This window comes from Girardinichthys multiradiatus, chromosome 2 (genome assembly GCF_021462225.1).
Source record: "Girardinichthys multiradiatus isolate DD_20200921_A chromosome 2, DD_fGirMul_XY1, whole genome shotgun sequence".
NCBI lineage: Eukaryota > Metazoa > Chordata > Actinopteri > Cyprinodontiformes > Goodeidae > Girardinichthys > Girardinichthys multiradiatus.
Window position 1 is genome coordinate 18,101,396 of NC_061795.1, and position 15,245 is coordinate 18,116,640.

A 15,245-nucleotide genomic window follows, 5' to 3' on the forward strand; every position below is an offset into this window, starting at 1 on the left:
CAAAAGCCAGTGCATCCAAGTTACAAAAAAAAAAAGTGATGGCGTCACATCCTGTGCATCATCATTTAAGGCTCGACAGACGTGGTCTCGAGCAGCGCGAGCTCCAACAATTATTGTTCCACAAAAAAGTTCTCACTGCTTTAAACATTCAAGCCATTTACTAACCCAAAACATGTGAAGGTTCTAACATTGATACGTTTTTACCTTTTAAGATATTAATCTTGATGGTAATCTAAGTACATTGTGGGTGAGTTGAGAAGCTGCTGATAATTACTGTACAATCACAATGTTATTAACCTTTAATTAGGAAGCAAGATTTATATATCAATACATACAGAATTATCAATGTGTGTTCTGATATTCTTAGCGTGGGAAACATACAGTTATAAATATTTTTAATTTCAACAAAAATAATAAGCCTCCGCAGAGACCGTCAAAAATTGCCATTGCCGACTATATTTCAAGTCGTCAAGGCGGGGTATTGGGTAAAGTTTTCAACTAGCAATAATCGCACCTCGGATAAACCTCATAGGCTACGATACTGCCACTGCGCAAAGCTGATTTCATGAGCTAAGCGGAGCAGTATGCCATTCACTCCCTATCATGTTAACTCATGGTTGTAAGCGTTAATTCATCATCACTTAGCAACTCCTCTGCTGAATAAACTCTAATCACATTATAATAATTCCTATAATGAACGTTGCCAAAAATAAACAGAAATGAAAAGGAAATACATACTGTAATTTAGTGAAAAAAAAATTAATTCAAGATAAACCAAAGGTTTTTACATGTTTAGATCTACCTGCTTTGTGACCATTACTGGGGGGGTGGGGCTAATTTTCTTGTTAAGACTATGATGGGTGTGGTTGGAAACTGATTAAATGTACTGTTTACTGTGGATTGAGGAATGCAATTCAGACCTCAAAAATTCAACTGACAGCAGCCAAACTAACCAAATTTCGGGTTCACTTCATAAAACACAATATTTTATCAAGTTCTTCCATATAACTTTGATGAAGAACAATGAAGTCCACAGAATTGAACAGCCTATGTATTCCATCTACTTTCTTCACAATTGTCAAAAAAGGCCATTGCCACTACACTTCCTCTTCAGTTGGTGGAAATCTTCAGGTGTATCAAAAATGGTTTTTGATATACTCCAGCACTGAATGTATAGAGCAGATAGGTTTACATAGCAAGGTGTTGGATCATGATAGTTTTGTACAACACTCAGTGTAATATATAAAGCTACATATCTTCTGTTGTAGTCATGACATTGAAAAAACAAGAAGCTATGTGTTGTTATCTTCCTTGTTTTGGAAATAATAACGTTTTCTAAATATATTTAAAAAGGACATATTTTTACCAGTAACCGAGGCATTGAAACACTTATTATTTTCTTGGTTTAATGAGTTGGTTAAACAACATATTTTGATACTTACATGTTGGTAAAGTACAGGTCCATCCCAAAAATTTTTATATTGTGTAAAAGTTCAAAAATTTTTGCCAGTTTCAGAAAGTGACACAGTTAGTTTATAGAGATTCACTCCATATAGAGTAAAATATTTCAAGCTTTTGTTATTTGTCATTTGATGGTTATGGCTTACAGGCTAAGAAAACCCAAACTTCAGTGTCTCAGAAAATTAGAATAAAGTGAAAAGGTTCATTATTGGAAACTCATGGGGTCAAACCCTAATCAGTTAAGTAACTCATAACGCTTGCAAAGGTTTCCTGAGCCTTTAAACGTTCTCTCACTCTGGGTCATAGGCTACACTAGCATGGCTGACTTGAAAGATGTCCAGAAGTCAGTCATCGACACCCTTCACAAAGAGGATTAGCCACAAAAGGTCATTGCTGAAGGAGCTGGTTGTTAACAGAGATCTGTATCCAAGTATATTAACAGAAAATTGAGTGGAAGGAAGAAGTGTGGTAGGAAAAGATGCACCAACAACAGGGATAACTGCAGCCTTGAGAGGATTGCCGAGCAAAATCCATTCACAAGGAGTGGGCTGAGGCTGGATTCAGTGCACCAAGAGCCACCACACACAGACCAACACTAGACATGAGCTACAAATGTTGCATTCCTTGTGTCAAGCCACTCCTGAACCACAGACAACATCAGAAGCGTCTTACACGGGTGAAGGAGAGAAGGAACTGCACTGTTTTTGGTCCAAATTCTTGCTATTAGATGAAAATCAATTCTGTATTTCATTTGGAAATCAAGGTCCCAGAGTCTGGAGGAAGAGTGGAGAGACAAATGATCTGTGTTACTTGAAGTCCAGTGTGATGTTTCCACAGTCAGTGATGGTCTGTGGTGCCATGTCATCTGCTGGTGTTGGTCCTTGTGTTTTCTGAAGTCCACAGGCATTGCACCCATCTACCAGGAAATTCTAGAGCACTTTGTGCTTCCCTCTGTTGACAAGCTTTATTGAGATGCTTATTTTATTTTCCAGCAGGACTTGGCACCTGCCTACACTGCCAAAGGTACTAAAAGATGGTGCAATGACCATGGTGTTGCTGTTCTTGATTGGCCAGCAAACTCCCCTGACCTGACCTCCATAGAAAATCTATGGGCTGTTGTCAAGAGGAAGATGAGAGACGCCAGACCCAACAAGGCTGCTTTCAAAGCAATCTGGTCTTCCATCACATCTACGCTGTGCCACAGGCTGATCACCACTATGCCACGACGCATTGATGCAGTAATTCATGCGAGAGGAGGTCCAACCAAGTACTGAGTGCATAGAAATGGGCATACTTTTCAGAAGCCTCACATTTGGATCTTTCCAATGTGATATTCAAATTTTCTGAGACACTACATTTTGGGTTTTCTTAACCTGTAAGCCATAATCATTAAAATTACAAGAAATAAAATCTTGAATTATTTTACTCTATGTGGAATGAATCTCTAATAAATAACCATTTCACTTTCTGAAACAGCTGAGCCAAAATATTGCACTTTTACACAATATTCAAATTTTTATGTAGATGAACCTGTACTCAGGCATTTACCAACCCAAAAGGTGTTAAGGTTCTAACAGTGATAAGATTTTACCTTTTATGATATCAATCTTGATGTTAATCGACATACATTTGGATGATTTGAGAGGCTGTTGGGAATTACTGTACAAATCACTATGTCATTAACTTTCAATCAGGAACGTAAGAAGCCACGTAACGTACAACCAATAAATCAAATTTTCTGACCTATACGTATGCAGACAGTAAAGGCAATTCTGGTTATACAGTCACAGTGTGGTTCTGTACATTATTACCTCTTTCTTTTCACAGACTAATCAGCCTCCGTAGAGACCGCCAAAAATTGCCATTGCCGACTGTATTTCAAGTCGTCAAGGCGGGGTATTGGGTAAAGTTTTCAACTAGCAAAAATCGCGCCTCGGATAAACCTCATAGGCTACGATACTGCCACTGCGCAAAGCTAACAAGCTACAGTCGCAGAGGGATTCTTGGGTCTGAGCTGTATCCCTCTGGGTCACGGTTTTACAGTGACTGTGGTTTCAAAGTAAACAAGTAGGTTGAGTTATATAGTTGTAATTACAAGTGTAGGCAATCCTATTCCTAAAACGAATATCAAAGATTCACTTCTAGAGATGTTAGGATAGCCTCTAACAGTTTATAAAGGACGACTAGCGTAAAACACAGTGACGTTTCAGGATGTAGCCAAAAGTTGCCGACCGCTTTGTTTATATACTTGAGAACAAGCGTGGATAGTGTCACTTCTGAGAATAAAAGAGACAAAAATCACTTTCAGTTCAGCAAAAGCCAGTGCATCCAAGTTACAAAAATAAAAGTGATGGCGTCACATCCTGTGCATCATCATTTAAGGCTCGACAGACGTGGTCTCGAGCAGCGCGAGCTCCAACAATTATTGTTCCACAAAAAAGTTCTCACTGCTTTAAACATTCAAGCCATTTACTAACCCAAAACATGTGAAGGTTCTAACATTGATACGTTTTTACCTTTTAAGATATTAATCTTGATGGTAATCTAAGTACATTGTGGGTGAGTTGAGAAGCCGCTGATAATTACTGTACAATCACAATGTTATTAACCTTTAATTAGGAAGCAAGATTTATATATCAATACATACAGAATTATCAATGTGTGTTCTGATATTCTTAGCGTGGGAAACATACAGTTACAAATATTTTTAATTTCAACAAAAATAATAAGCCTCCGCAGAGACCGTCAAAAATTGCCATTGCCGACTATATTTCAAGTCGTCAAGGCGGGGTATTGGGTAAAGTTTTCAACTAGCAATAATCGCGCCTCGGATAAACCTCATAGGCTACGATACTGCCACTGCGCAAAGCTGATTTCATGAGCTAAGCGGAGCAGTATGCCATTCACTCCCTATCATGTTAACTCATGGTTGTAAGCGTTAATTCATCATCACTTAGCAACTCCTCTGCTGAATAAACTCTAATCACATTATAATAATTCCTATAATGAACGTTGCCAAAAATAAACAGAAATGAAAAGGAAATACATACTGTAATTTAGTGAAAAAAAAATTAATTCAAGATAAACCAAAGGTTTTTACATGTTTAGATCTACATGCTTTGTGACCATTACTGGGGGGGTGGGGCTAATTTTCTTGTTAAGACTATGATGGGTGTGGTTGGAAACTGATTAAATGTACTGTTTACTGTGGATTGAGAAATGCAATTCAGACCTCAAAAATTCAACTGACAGCAGCCAAACTAACCAAATTTCGGGTTCACTTCATAAAACACAATATTTTATCAAGTTCTTCCATATAACTTTGATGAAGAACAATGAAGTCCACAGAATTGAACAGCCTATGTATTCCATCTACTTTCTTCACAATTGTCAAAAAAGGCCATTGCCACTACACTTCCTCTTCAGTTGGTGGAAATCTTCAGGTGTATCAAAAATGGTTTTTGATATACTCCAGCACTGAATGTATAGAGCAGATAGGTTTACATAGCAAGGTGTTGGATCATGATAGTTTTGTACAACACTCAGTGTAATATATAAAGCTACATATCTTCTGTTGTAGTCATGACATTGAAAAAACAAGAAGCTATGTGTTGTTATCTTCCTTGTTTTGGAAATAATAACGTTTTCTAAATATATTTAAAAAGGACATATTTTTACCAGTAACCGAGGCATTGAAACACTTATTATTTTCTTGGTTTAATGAGTTGGTTAAACAACATATTTTGATACTTACATGTTGGTAAAGTACAGGTCCATCCCAAAAATTTTTATATTGTGTAAAAGTTCAAAAATTTTTGCCAGTTTCAGAAAGTGACACAGTTAGTTTATAGAGATTCACTCCATATAGAGTAAAATATTTCAAGCTTTTGTTATTTGTCATTTGATGGTTATGGCTTACAGGCTAAGAAAACCCAAACTTCAGTGTCTCAGAAAATTAGAATAAAGTGAAAAGGTTCATTATTGGAAACTCATGGGGTCAAACCCTAATCAGTTAAGTAACTCATAACGCTTGCAAAGGTTTCCTGAGCCTTTAAACGTTCTCTCACTCTGGGTCATAGGCTACACTAGCATGGCTGACTTGAAAGATGTCCAGAAGTCAGTCATCGACACCCTTCACAAAGAGGATTAGCCACAAAAGGTCATTGCTGAAGGAGCTGGTTGTTAACAGAGATCTGTATCCAAGTATATTAACAGAAAATTGAGTGGAAGGAAGAAGTGTGGTAGGAAAAGATGCACCAACAACAGGGATAACTGCAGCCTTGAGAGGATTGCCGAGCAAAATCCATTCACAAGGAGTGGGCTGAGGCTGGATTCAGTGCACCAAGAGCCACCACACACAGACCAACACTAGACATGAGCTACAAATGTTGCATTCCTTGTGTCAAGCCACTCCTGAACCACAGACAACATCAGAAGCGTCTTACACGGGTGAAGGAGAGAAGGAACTGCACTGTTTTTGGTCCAAATTCTTGCTATTAGATGAAAATCAATTCTGTATTTCATTTGGAAATCAAGGTCCCAGAGTCTGGAGGAAGAGTGGAGAGACAAATGATCTGTGTTACTTGAAGTCCAGTGTGATGTTTCCACAGTCAGTGATGGTCTGTGGTGCCATGTCATCTGCTGGTGTTGGTCCTTGTGTTTTCTGAAGTCCACAGGCATTGCACCCATCTACCAGGAAATTCTAGAGCACTTTGTGCTTCCCTCTGTTGACAAGCTTTATTGAGATGCTTATTTTATTTTCCAGCAGGACTTGGCACCTGCCTACACTGCCAAAGGTACTAAAAGATGGTGCAATGACCATGGTGTTGCTGTTCTTGATTGGCCAGCAAACTCCCCTGACCTGACCTCCATAGAAAATCTATGGGCTGTTGTCAAGAGGAAGATGAGAGACGCCAGACCCAACAAGGCTGCTTTCAAAGCAATCTGGTCTTCCATCACATCTACGCTGTGCCACAGGCTGATCACCACTATGCCACGACGCATTGATGCAGTAATTCATGCGAGAGGAGGTCCAACCAAGTACTGAGTGCATAGAAATGGGCATACTTTTCAGAAGCCTCACATTTGGATCTTTCCAATGTGATATTCAAATTTTCTGAGACACTACATTTTGGGTTTTCTTAACCTGTAAGCCATAATCATTAAAATTACAAGAAATAAAATCTTGAATTATTTTACTCTATGTGGAATGAATCTCTAATAAATAACCATTTCACTTTCTGAAACAGCTGAGCCAAAATATTGCACTTTTACACAATATTCAAATTTTTATGTAGATGAACCTGTACTCAGGCATTTACCAACCCAAAAGGTGTTAAGGTTCTAACAGTGATAAGATTTTACCTTTTATGATATCAATCTTGATGTTAATCGACATACATTTGGATGATTTGAGAGGCTGTTGGGAATTACTGTACAAATCACTATGTCATTAACTTTCAATCAGGAACGTAAGAAGCCACGTAACGTACAACCAATAAATCAAATTTTCTGACCTATACGTATGCAGACAGTAAAGGCAATTCTGGTTATACAGTCACAGTGTGGTTCTGTACATTATTACCTCTTTCTTTTCACAGACTAATCAGCCTCCGTAGAGACCGCCAAAAATTGCCATTGCCGACTGTATTTCAAGTCGTCAAGGCGGGGTATTGGGTAAAGTTTTCAACTAGCAAAAATCGCGCCTCGGATAAACCTCATAGGCTACGATACTGCCACTGCGCAAAGCTAACAAGCTACAGTCGCAGAGGGATTCTTGGGTCTGAGCTGTATCCCTCTGGGTCACGGTTTTACAGTGACTGTGGTTTCAAAGTAAACAAGTAGGTTGAGTTATATAGTTGTAATTACAAGTGTAGGCAATCCTATTCCTAAAACGAATATCAAAGATTCACTTCTAGAGATGTTAGGATAGCCTCTAACAGTTTATAAAGGACGACTAGCGTAAAACACAGTGACGTTTCAGGATGTAGCCAAAAGTTGCCGACCGCTTTGTTTATATACTTGAGAACAAGCGTGGATAGTGTCACTTCTGAGAATAAAAGAGACAAAAATCACTTTCAGTTCAGCAAAAGCCAGTGCATCCAAGTTACAAAAATAAAAGTGATGGCGTCACATCCTGTGCATCATCATTTAAGGCTCGACAGACGTGGTCTCGAGCAGCGCGAGCTCCAACAATTATTGTTCCACAAAAAAGTTCTCACTGCTTTAAACATTCAAGCCATTTACTAACCCAAAACATGTGAAGGTTCTAACATTGATACGTTTTTACCTTTTAAGATATTAATCTTGATGGTAATCTAAGTACATTGTGGGTGAGTTGAGAAGCCGCTGATAATTACTGTACAATCACAATGTTATTAACCTTTAATTAGGAAGCAAGATTTATATATCAATACATACAGAATTATCAATGTGTGTTCTGATATTCTTAGCGTGGGAAACATACAGTTATAAATATTTTTAATTTCAACAAAAATAATAAGCCTCCGCAGAGACCGTCAAAAATTGCCATTGCCGACTATATTTCAAGTCGTCAAGGCGGGGTATTGGGTAAAGTTTTCAACTAGCAATAATCGCACCTCGGATAAACCTCATAGGCTACGATACTGCCACTGCGCAAAGCTGATTTCATGAGCTAAGCGGAGCAGTATGCCATTCACTCCCTATCATGTTAACTCATGGTTGTAAGCGTTAATTCATCATCACTTAGCAACTCCTCTGCTGAATAAACTCTAATCACATTATAATAATTCCTATAATGAACGTTGCCAAAAATAAACAGAAATGAAAAGGAAATACATACTGTAATTTAGTGAAAAAAAAATTAATTCAAGATAAACCAAAGGTTTTTACATGTTTAGATCTACATGCTTTGTGACCATTACTGGGGGGGTGGGGCTAATTTTCTTGTTAAGACTATGATGGGTGTGGTTGGAAACTGATTAAATGTACTGTTTACTGTGGATTGAGGAATGCAATTCAGACCTCAAAAATTCAACTGACAGCAGCCAAACTAACCAAATTTCGGGTTCACTTCATAAAACACAATATTTTATCAAGTTCTTCCATATAACTTTGATGAAGAACAATGAAGTCCACAGAATTGAACAGCCTATGTATTCCATCTACTTTCTTCACAATTGTCAAAAAAGGCCATTGCCACTACACTTCCTCTTCAGTTGGTGGAAATCTTCAGGTGTATCAAAAATGGTTTTTGATATACTCCAGCACTGAATGTATAGAGCAGATAGGTTTACATAGCAAGGTGTTGGATCATGATAGTTTTGTACAACACTCAGTGTAATATATAAAGCTACATATCTTCTGTTGTAGTCATGACATTGAAAAAACAAGAAGCTATTTGTTGTTATCTTCCTTGTTTTGGAAATAATAACGTTTTCTAAATATATTTAAAAAGGACATATTTTTACCAGTAACCAAGGCATTGAAACACTTATTATTTTCTTGGTTTAATGAGTTGGTTAAACAACATATTTTGATACTTACATGTTGGTAAAGTACAGGTCCATCCCAAAAATTTTTATATTGTGTAAAAGTTCAAAAATTTTTGCCAGTTTCAGAAAGTGACACAGTTAGTTTATAGAGATTCACTCCATATAGAGTAAAATATTTCAAGCTTTTGTTATTTGTCATTTGATGGTTATGGCTTACAGGCTAAGAAAACCCAAACTTCAGTGTCTCAGAAAATTAGAATAAAGTGAAAAGGTTCATTATTGGAAACTCATGGGGTCAAACCCTAATCAGTTAAGTAACTCATAACGCTTGCAAAGGTTTCCTGAGCCTTTAAACGTTCTCTCACTCTGGGTCATAGGCTACACTAGCATGGCTGACTTGAAAGATGTCCAGAAGTCAGTCATCGACACCCTTCACAAAGAGGATTAGCCACAAAAGGTCATTGCTGAAGGAGCTGGTTGTTAACAGAGATCTGTATCCAAGTATATTAACAGAAAATTGAGTGGAAGGAAGAAGTGTGGTAGGAAAAGATGCACCAACAACAGGGATAACTGCAGCCTTGAGAGGATTGCCGAGCAAAATCCATTCACAAGGAGTGGGCTGAGGCTGGATTCAGTGCACCAAGAGCCACCACACACAGACCAACACTAGACATGAGCTACAAATGTTGCATTCCTTGTGTCAAGCCACTCCTGAACCACAGACAACATCAGAAGCGTCTTACACGGGTGAAGGAGAGAAGGAACTGCACTGTTTTTGGTCCAAATTCTTGCTATTAGATGAAAATCAATTCTGTATTTCATTTGGAAATCAAGGTCCCAGAGTCTGGAGGAAGAGTGGAGAGACAAATGATCTGTGTTACTTGAAGTCCAGTGTGATGTTTCCACAGTCAGTGATGGTCTGTGGTGCCATGTCATCTGCTGGTGTTGGTCCTTGTGTTTTCTGAAGTCCACAGGCATTGCACCCATCTACCAGGAAATTCTAGAGCACTTTGTGCTTCCCTCTGTTGACAAGCTTTATTGAGATGCTTATTTTATTTTCCAGCAGGACTTGGCACCTGCCTACACTGCCAAAGGTACTAAAAGATGGTGCAATGACCATGGTGTTGCTGTTCTTGATTGGCCAGCAAACTCCCCTGACCTGACCTCCATAGAAAATCTATGGGCTGTTGTCAAGAGGAAGATGAGAGACGCCAGACCCAACAAGGCTGCTTTCAAAGCAATCTGGTCTTCCATCACATCTACGCTGTGCCACAGGCTGATCACCACTATGCCACGACGCATTGATGCAGTAATTCATGCGAGAGGAGGTCCAACCAAGTACTGAGTGCATAGAAATGGGCATACTTTTCAGAAGCCTCACATTTGGATCTTTCCAATGTGATATTCAAATTTTCTGAGACACTACATTTTGGGTTTTCTTAACCTGTAAGCCATAATCATTAAAATTACAAGAAATAAAATCTTGAATTATTTTACTCTATGTGGAATGAATCTCTAATAAATAACCATTTCACTTTCTGAAACAGCTGAGCCAAAATATTGCACTTTTACACAATATTCAAATTTTTATGTAGATGAACCTGTACTCAGGCATTTACCAACCCAAAAGGTGTTAAGGTTCTAACAGTGATAAGATTTTACCTTTTATGATATCAATCTTGATGTTAATCGACATACATTTGGATGATTTGAGAGGCTGTTGGGAATTACTGTACAAATCACTATGTCATTAACTTTCAATCAGGAACGTAAGAAGCCACGTAACGTACAACCAATAAATCAAATTTTCTGACCTATACGTATGCAGACAGTAAAGGCAATTCTGGTTATACAGTCACAGTGTGGTTCTGTACATTATTACCTCTTTCTTTTCACAGACTAATCAGCCTCCGTAGAGACCGCCAAAAATTGCCATTGCCGACTGTATTTCAAGTCGTCAAGGCGGGGTATTGGGTAAAGTTTTCAACTAGCAAAAATCGCGCCTCGGATAAACCTCATAGGCTACGATACTGCCACTGCGCAAAGCTAACAAGCTACAGTCGCAGAGGGATTCTTGGGTCTGAGCTGTATCCCTCTGGGTCACGGTTTTACAGTGACTGTGGTTTCAAAGTAAACAAGTAGGTTGAGTTATATAGTTGTAATTACAAGTGTAGGCAATCCTATTCCTAAAACGAATATCAAAGATTCACTTCTAGAGATGTTAGGATAGCCTCTAACAGTTTATAAAGGACGACTAGCGTAAAACACAGTGACGTTTCAGGATGTAGCCAAAAGTTGCCGACCGCTTTGTTTATATACTTGAGAACAAGCGTGGATAGTGTCACTTCTGAGAATAAAAGAGACAAAAATCACTTTCAGTTCAGCAAAAGCCAGTGCATCCAAGTTACAAAAATAAAAGTGATGGCGTCACATCCTGTGCATCATCATTTAAGGCTCGACAGACGTGGTCTCGAGCAGCGCGAGCTCCAACAATTATTGTTCCACAAAAAAGTTCTCACTGCTTTAAACATTCAAGCCATTTACTAACCCAAAACATGTGAAGGTTCTAACATTGATACGTTTTTACCTTTTAAGATATTAATCTTGATGGTAATCTAAGTACATTGTGGGTGAGTTGAGAAGCCGCTGATAATTACTGTACAATCACAATGTTATTAACCTTTAATTAGGAAGCAAGATTTATATATCAATACATACAGAATTATCAATGTGTGTTCTGATATTCTTAGCGTGGGAAACATACAGTTACAAATATTTTTAATTTCAACAAAAATAATAAGCCTCCGCAGAGACCGTCAAAAATTGCCATTGCCGACTATATTTCAAGTCGTCAAGGCGGGGTATTGGGTAAAGTTTTCAACTAGCAATAATCGCGCCTCGGATAAACCTCATAGGCTACGATACTGCCACTGCGCAAAGCTGATTTCATGAGCTAAGCGGAGCAGTATGCCATTCACTCCCTATCATGTTAACTCATGGTTGTAAGCGTTAATTCATCATCACTTAGCAACTCCTCTGCTGAATAAACTCTAATCACATTATAATAATTCCTATAATGAACGTTGCCAAAAATAAACAGAAATGAAAAGGAAATACATACTGTAATTTAGTGAAAAAAAAATTAATTCAAGATAAACCAAAGGTTTTTACATGTTTAGATCTACATGCTTTGTGACCATTACTGGGGGGGTGGGGCTAATTTTCTTGTTAAGACTATGATGGGTGTGGTTGGAAACTGATTAAATGTACTGTTTACTGTGGATTGAGAAATGCAATTCAGACCTCAAAAATTCAACTGACAGCAGCCAAACTAACCAAATTTCGGGTTCACTTCATAAAACACAATATTTTATCAAGTTCTTCCATATAACTTTGATGAAGAACAATGAAGTCCACAGAATTGAACAGCCTATGTATTCCATCTACTTTCTTCACAATTGTCAAAAAAGGCCATTGCCACTACACTTCCTCTTCAGTTGGTGGAAATCTTCAGGTGTATCAAAAATGGTTTTTGATATACTCCAGCACTGAATGTATAGAGCAGATAGGTTTACATAGCAAGGTGTTGGATCATGATAGTTTTGTACAACACTCAGTGTAATATATAAAGCTACATATCTTCTGTTGTAGTCATGACATTGAAAAAACAAGAAGCTATGTGTTGTTATCTTCCTTGTTTTGGAAATAATAACGTTTTCTAAATATATTTAAAAAGGACATATTTTTACCAGTAACCGAGGCATTGAAACACTTATTATTTTCTTGGTTTAATGAGTTGGTTAAACAACATATTTTGATACTTACATGTTGGTAAAGTACAGGTCCATCCCAAAAATTTTTATATTGTGTAAAAGTTCAAAAATTTTTGCCAGTTTCAGAAAGTGACACAGTTAGTTTATAGAGATTCACTCCATATAGAGTAAAATATTTCAAGCTTTTGTTATTTGTCATTTGATGGTTATGGCTTACAGGCTAAGAAAACCCAAACTTCAGTGTCTCAGAAAATTAGAATAAAGTGAAAAGGTTCATTATTGGAAACTCATGGGGTCAAACCCTAATCAGTTAAGTAACTCATAACGCTTGCAAAGGTTTCCTGAGCCTTTAAACGTTCTCTCACTCTGGGTCATAGGCTACACTAGCATGGCTGACTTGAAAGATGTCCAGAAGTCAGTCATCGACACCCTTCACAAAGAGGATTAGCCACAAAAGGTCATTGCTGAAGGAGCTGGTTGTTAACAGAGATCTGTATCCAAGTATATTAACAGAAAATTGAGTGGAAGGAAGAAGTGTGGTAGGAAAAGATGCACCAACAACAGGGATAACTGCAGCCTTGAGAGGATTGCCGAGCAAAATCCATTCACAAGGAGTGGGCTGAGGCTGGATTCAGTGCACCAAGAGCCACCACACACAGACCAACACTAGACATGAGCTACAAATGTTGCATTCCTTGTGTCAAGCCACTCCTGAACCACAGACAACATCAGAAGCGTCTTACACGGGTGAAGGAGAGAAGGAACTGCACTGTTTTTGGTCCAAATTCTTGCTATTAGATGAAAATCAATTCTGTATTTCATTTGGAAATCAAGGTCCCAGAGTCTGGAGGAAGAGTGGAGAGACAAATGATCTGTGTTACTTGAAGTCCAGTGTGATGTTTCCACAGTCAGTGATGGTCTGTGGTGCCATGTCATCTGCTGGTGTTGGTCCTTGTGTTTTCTGAAGTCCACAGGCATTGCACCCATCTACCAGGAAATTCTAGAGCACTTTGTGCTTCCCTCTGTTGACAAGCTTTATTGAGATGCTTATTTTATTTTCCAGCAGGACTTGGCACCTGCCTACACTGCCAAAGGTACTAAAAGATGGTGCAATGACCATGGTGTTGCTGTTCTTGATTGGCCAGCAAACTCCCCTGACCTGACCTCCATAGAAAATCTATGGGCTGTTGTCAAGAGGAAGATGAGAGACGCCAGACCCAACAAGGCTGCTTTCAAAGCAATCTGGTCTTCCATCACATCTACGCTGTGCCACAGGCTGATCACCACTATGCCACGACGCATTGATGCAGTAATTCATGCGAGAGGAGGTCCAACCAAGTACTGAGTGCATAGAAATGGGCATACTTTTCAGAAGCCTCACATTTGGATCTTTCCAATGTGATATTCAAATTTTCTGAGACACTACATTTTGGGTTTTCTTAACCTGTAAGCCATAATCATTAAAATTACAAGAAATAAAATCTTGAATTATTTTACTCTATGTGGAATGAATCTCTAATAAATAACCATTTCACTTTCTGAAACAGCTGAGCCAAAATATTGCACTTTTACACAATATTCAAATTTTTATGTAGATGAACCTGTACTCAGGCATTTACCAACCCAAAAGGTGTTAAGGTTCTAACAGTGATAAGATTTTACCTTTTATGATATCAATCTTGATGTTAATCGACATACATTTGGATGATTTGAGAGGCTGTTGGGAATTACTGTACAAATCACTATGTCATTAACTTTCAATCAGGAACGTAAGAAGCCACGTAACGTACAACCAATAAATCAAATTTTCTGACCTATACGTATGCAGACAGTAAAGGCAATTCTGGTTATACAGTCACAGTGTGGTTCTGTACATTATTACCTCTTTCTTTTCACAGACTAATCAGCCTCCGTAGAGACCGCCAAAAATTGCCATTGCCGACTGTATTTCAAGTCGTCAAGGCGGGGTATTGGGTAAAGTTTTCAACTAGCAAAAATCGCGCCTCGGATAAACCTCATAGGCTACGATACTGCCACTGCGCAAAGCTAACAAGCTACAGTCGCAGAGGGATTCTTGGGTCTGAGCTGTATCCCTCTGGGTCACGGTTTTACAGTGACTGTGGTTTCAAAGTACACAAGTAGGTTGAGTTATATAGTTGTAATTACAAGTGTAGGCAATCCTATTCCTAAAACGAATATCAAAGATTCACTTCTAGAGATGTTAGGATAGCCTCTAACAGTTTATAAAGGACGACTAGCGTAAAACACAGTGACGTTTCAGGATGTAGCCAAAAGTTGCCGACCGCTTTGTTTATATACTTGAGAACAAGCGTGGATAGTGTCACTTCTGAGAATAAAAGAGACAAAAATCACTTTCAGTTCAGCAAAAGCCAGTGCATCCAAGTTACAAAAATAAAAGTGATGGCGTCACATCCTGTGCATCATCATTTAAGGCTCGACAGACGTGGTCTCGAGCAGCGCGAGCTCCAACAATTATTGTTCCACAAAAAAGTTCTCACTGCTTTAAACATTCAAG

At 38.4% G+C, this 15,245-nt stretch overlaps 8 non-coding genes across 8 annotated transcripts; all 8 read right to left on the reverse strand.

Annotated features, from left to right (window-relative positions):
* Positions 1-418: 418 nt before the first annotated feature.
* Positions 419-559, reverse strand: LOC124861653. Its single transcript, XR_007036706.1, has one exon. It is a non-coding gene; the product is annotated as a U4 spliceosomal RNA (small nuclear RNA).
* A 2,738-nt stretch (positions 560-3,297) lies between these two features.
* LOC124861605 lies at positions 3,298-3,438 on the reverse strand. The gene has a single exon (XR_007036683.1). It is a non-coding gene; the product is annotated as a U4 spliceosomal RNA (small nuclear RNA).
* Positions 3,439-4,191: 753 nt separating this feature from the next.
* On the reverse strand, positions 4,192-4,332 carry LOC124861638. The gene has a single exon (XR_007036699.1). It is a non-coding gene; the product is annotated as a U4 spliceosomal RNA (small nuclear RNA).
* A 2,738-nt stretch (positions 4,333-7,070) lies between these two features.
* On the reverse strand, positions 7,071-7,211 carry LOC124861611. The gene has a single exon (XR_007036684.1). It is a non-coding gene; the product is annotated as a U4 spliceosomal RNA (small nuclear RNA).
* A 753-nt stretch (positions 7,212-7,964) lies between these two features.
* Positions 7,965-8,105, reverse strand: LOC124861659. Its single transcript, XR_007036707.1, has one exon. It is a non-coding gene; the product is annotated as a U4 spliceosomal RNA (small nuclear RNA).
* A 2,738-nt stretch (positions 8,106-10,843) lies between these two features.
* LOC124861616 lies at positions 10,844-10,984 on the reverse strand. The gene has a single exon (XR_007036687.1). It is a non-coding gene; the product is annotated as a U4 spliceosomal RNA (small nuclear RNA).
* A 753-nt stretch (positions 10,985-11,737) lies between these two features.
* Positions 11,738-11,878, reverse strand: LOC124861646. Its single transcript, XR_007036704.1, has one exon. It is a non-coding gene; the product is annotated as a U4 spliceosomal RNA (small nuclear RNA).
* A 2,738-nt stretch (positions 11,879-14,616) lies between these two features.
* Positions 14,617-14,757, reverse strand: LOC124861620. Its single transcript, XR_007036688.1, has one exon. It is a non-coding gene; the product is annotated as a U4 spliceosomal RNA (small nuclear RNA).
* Between the last annotated feature and the right edge of the window lie 488 nt (positions 14,758-15,245).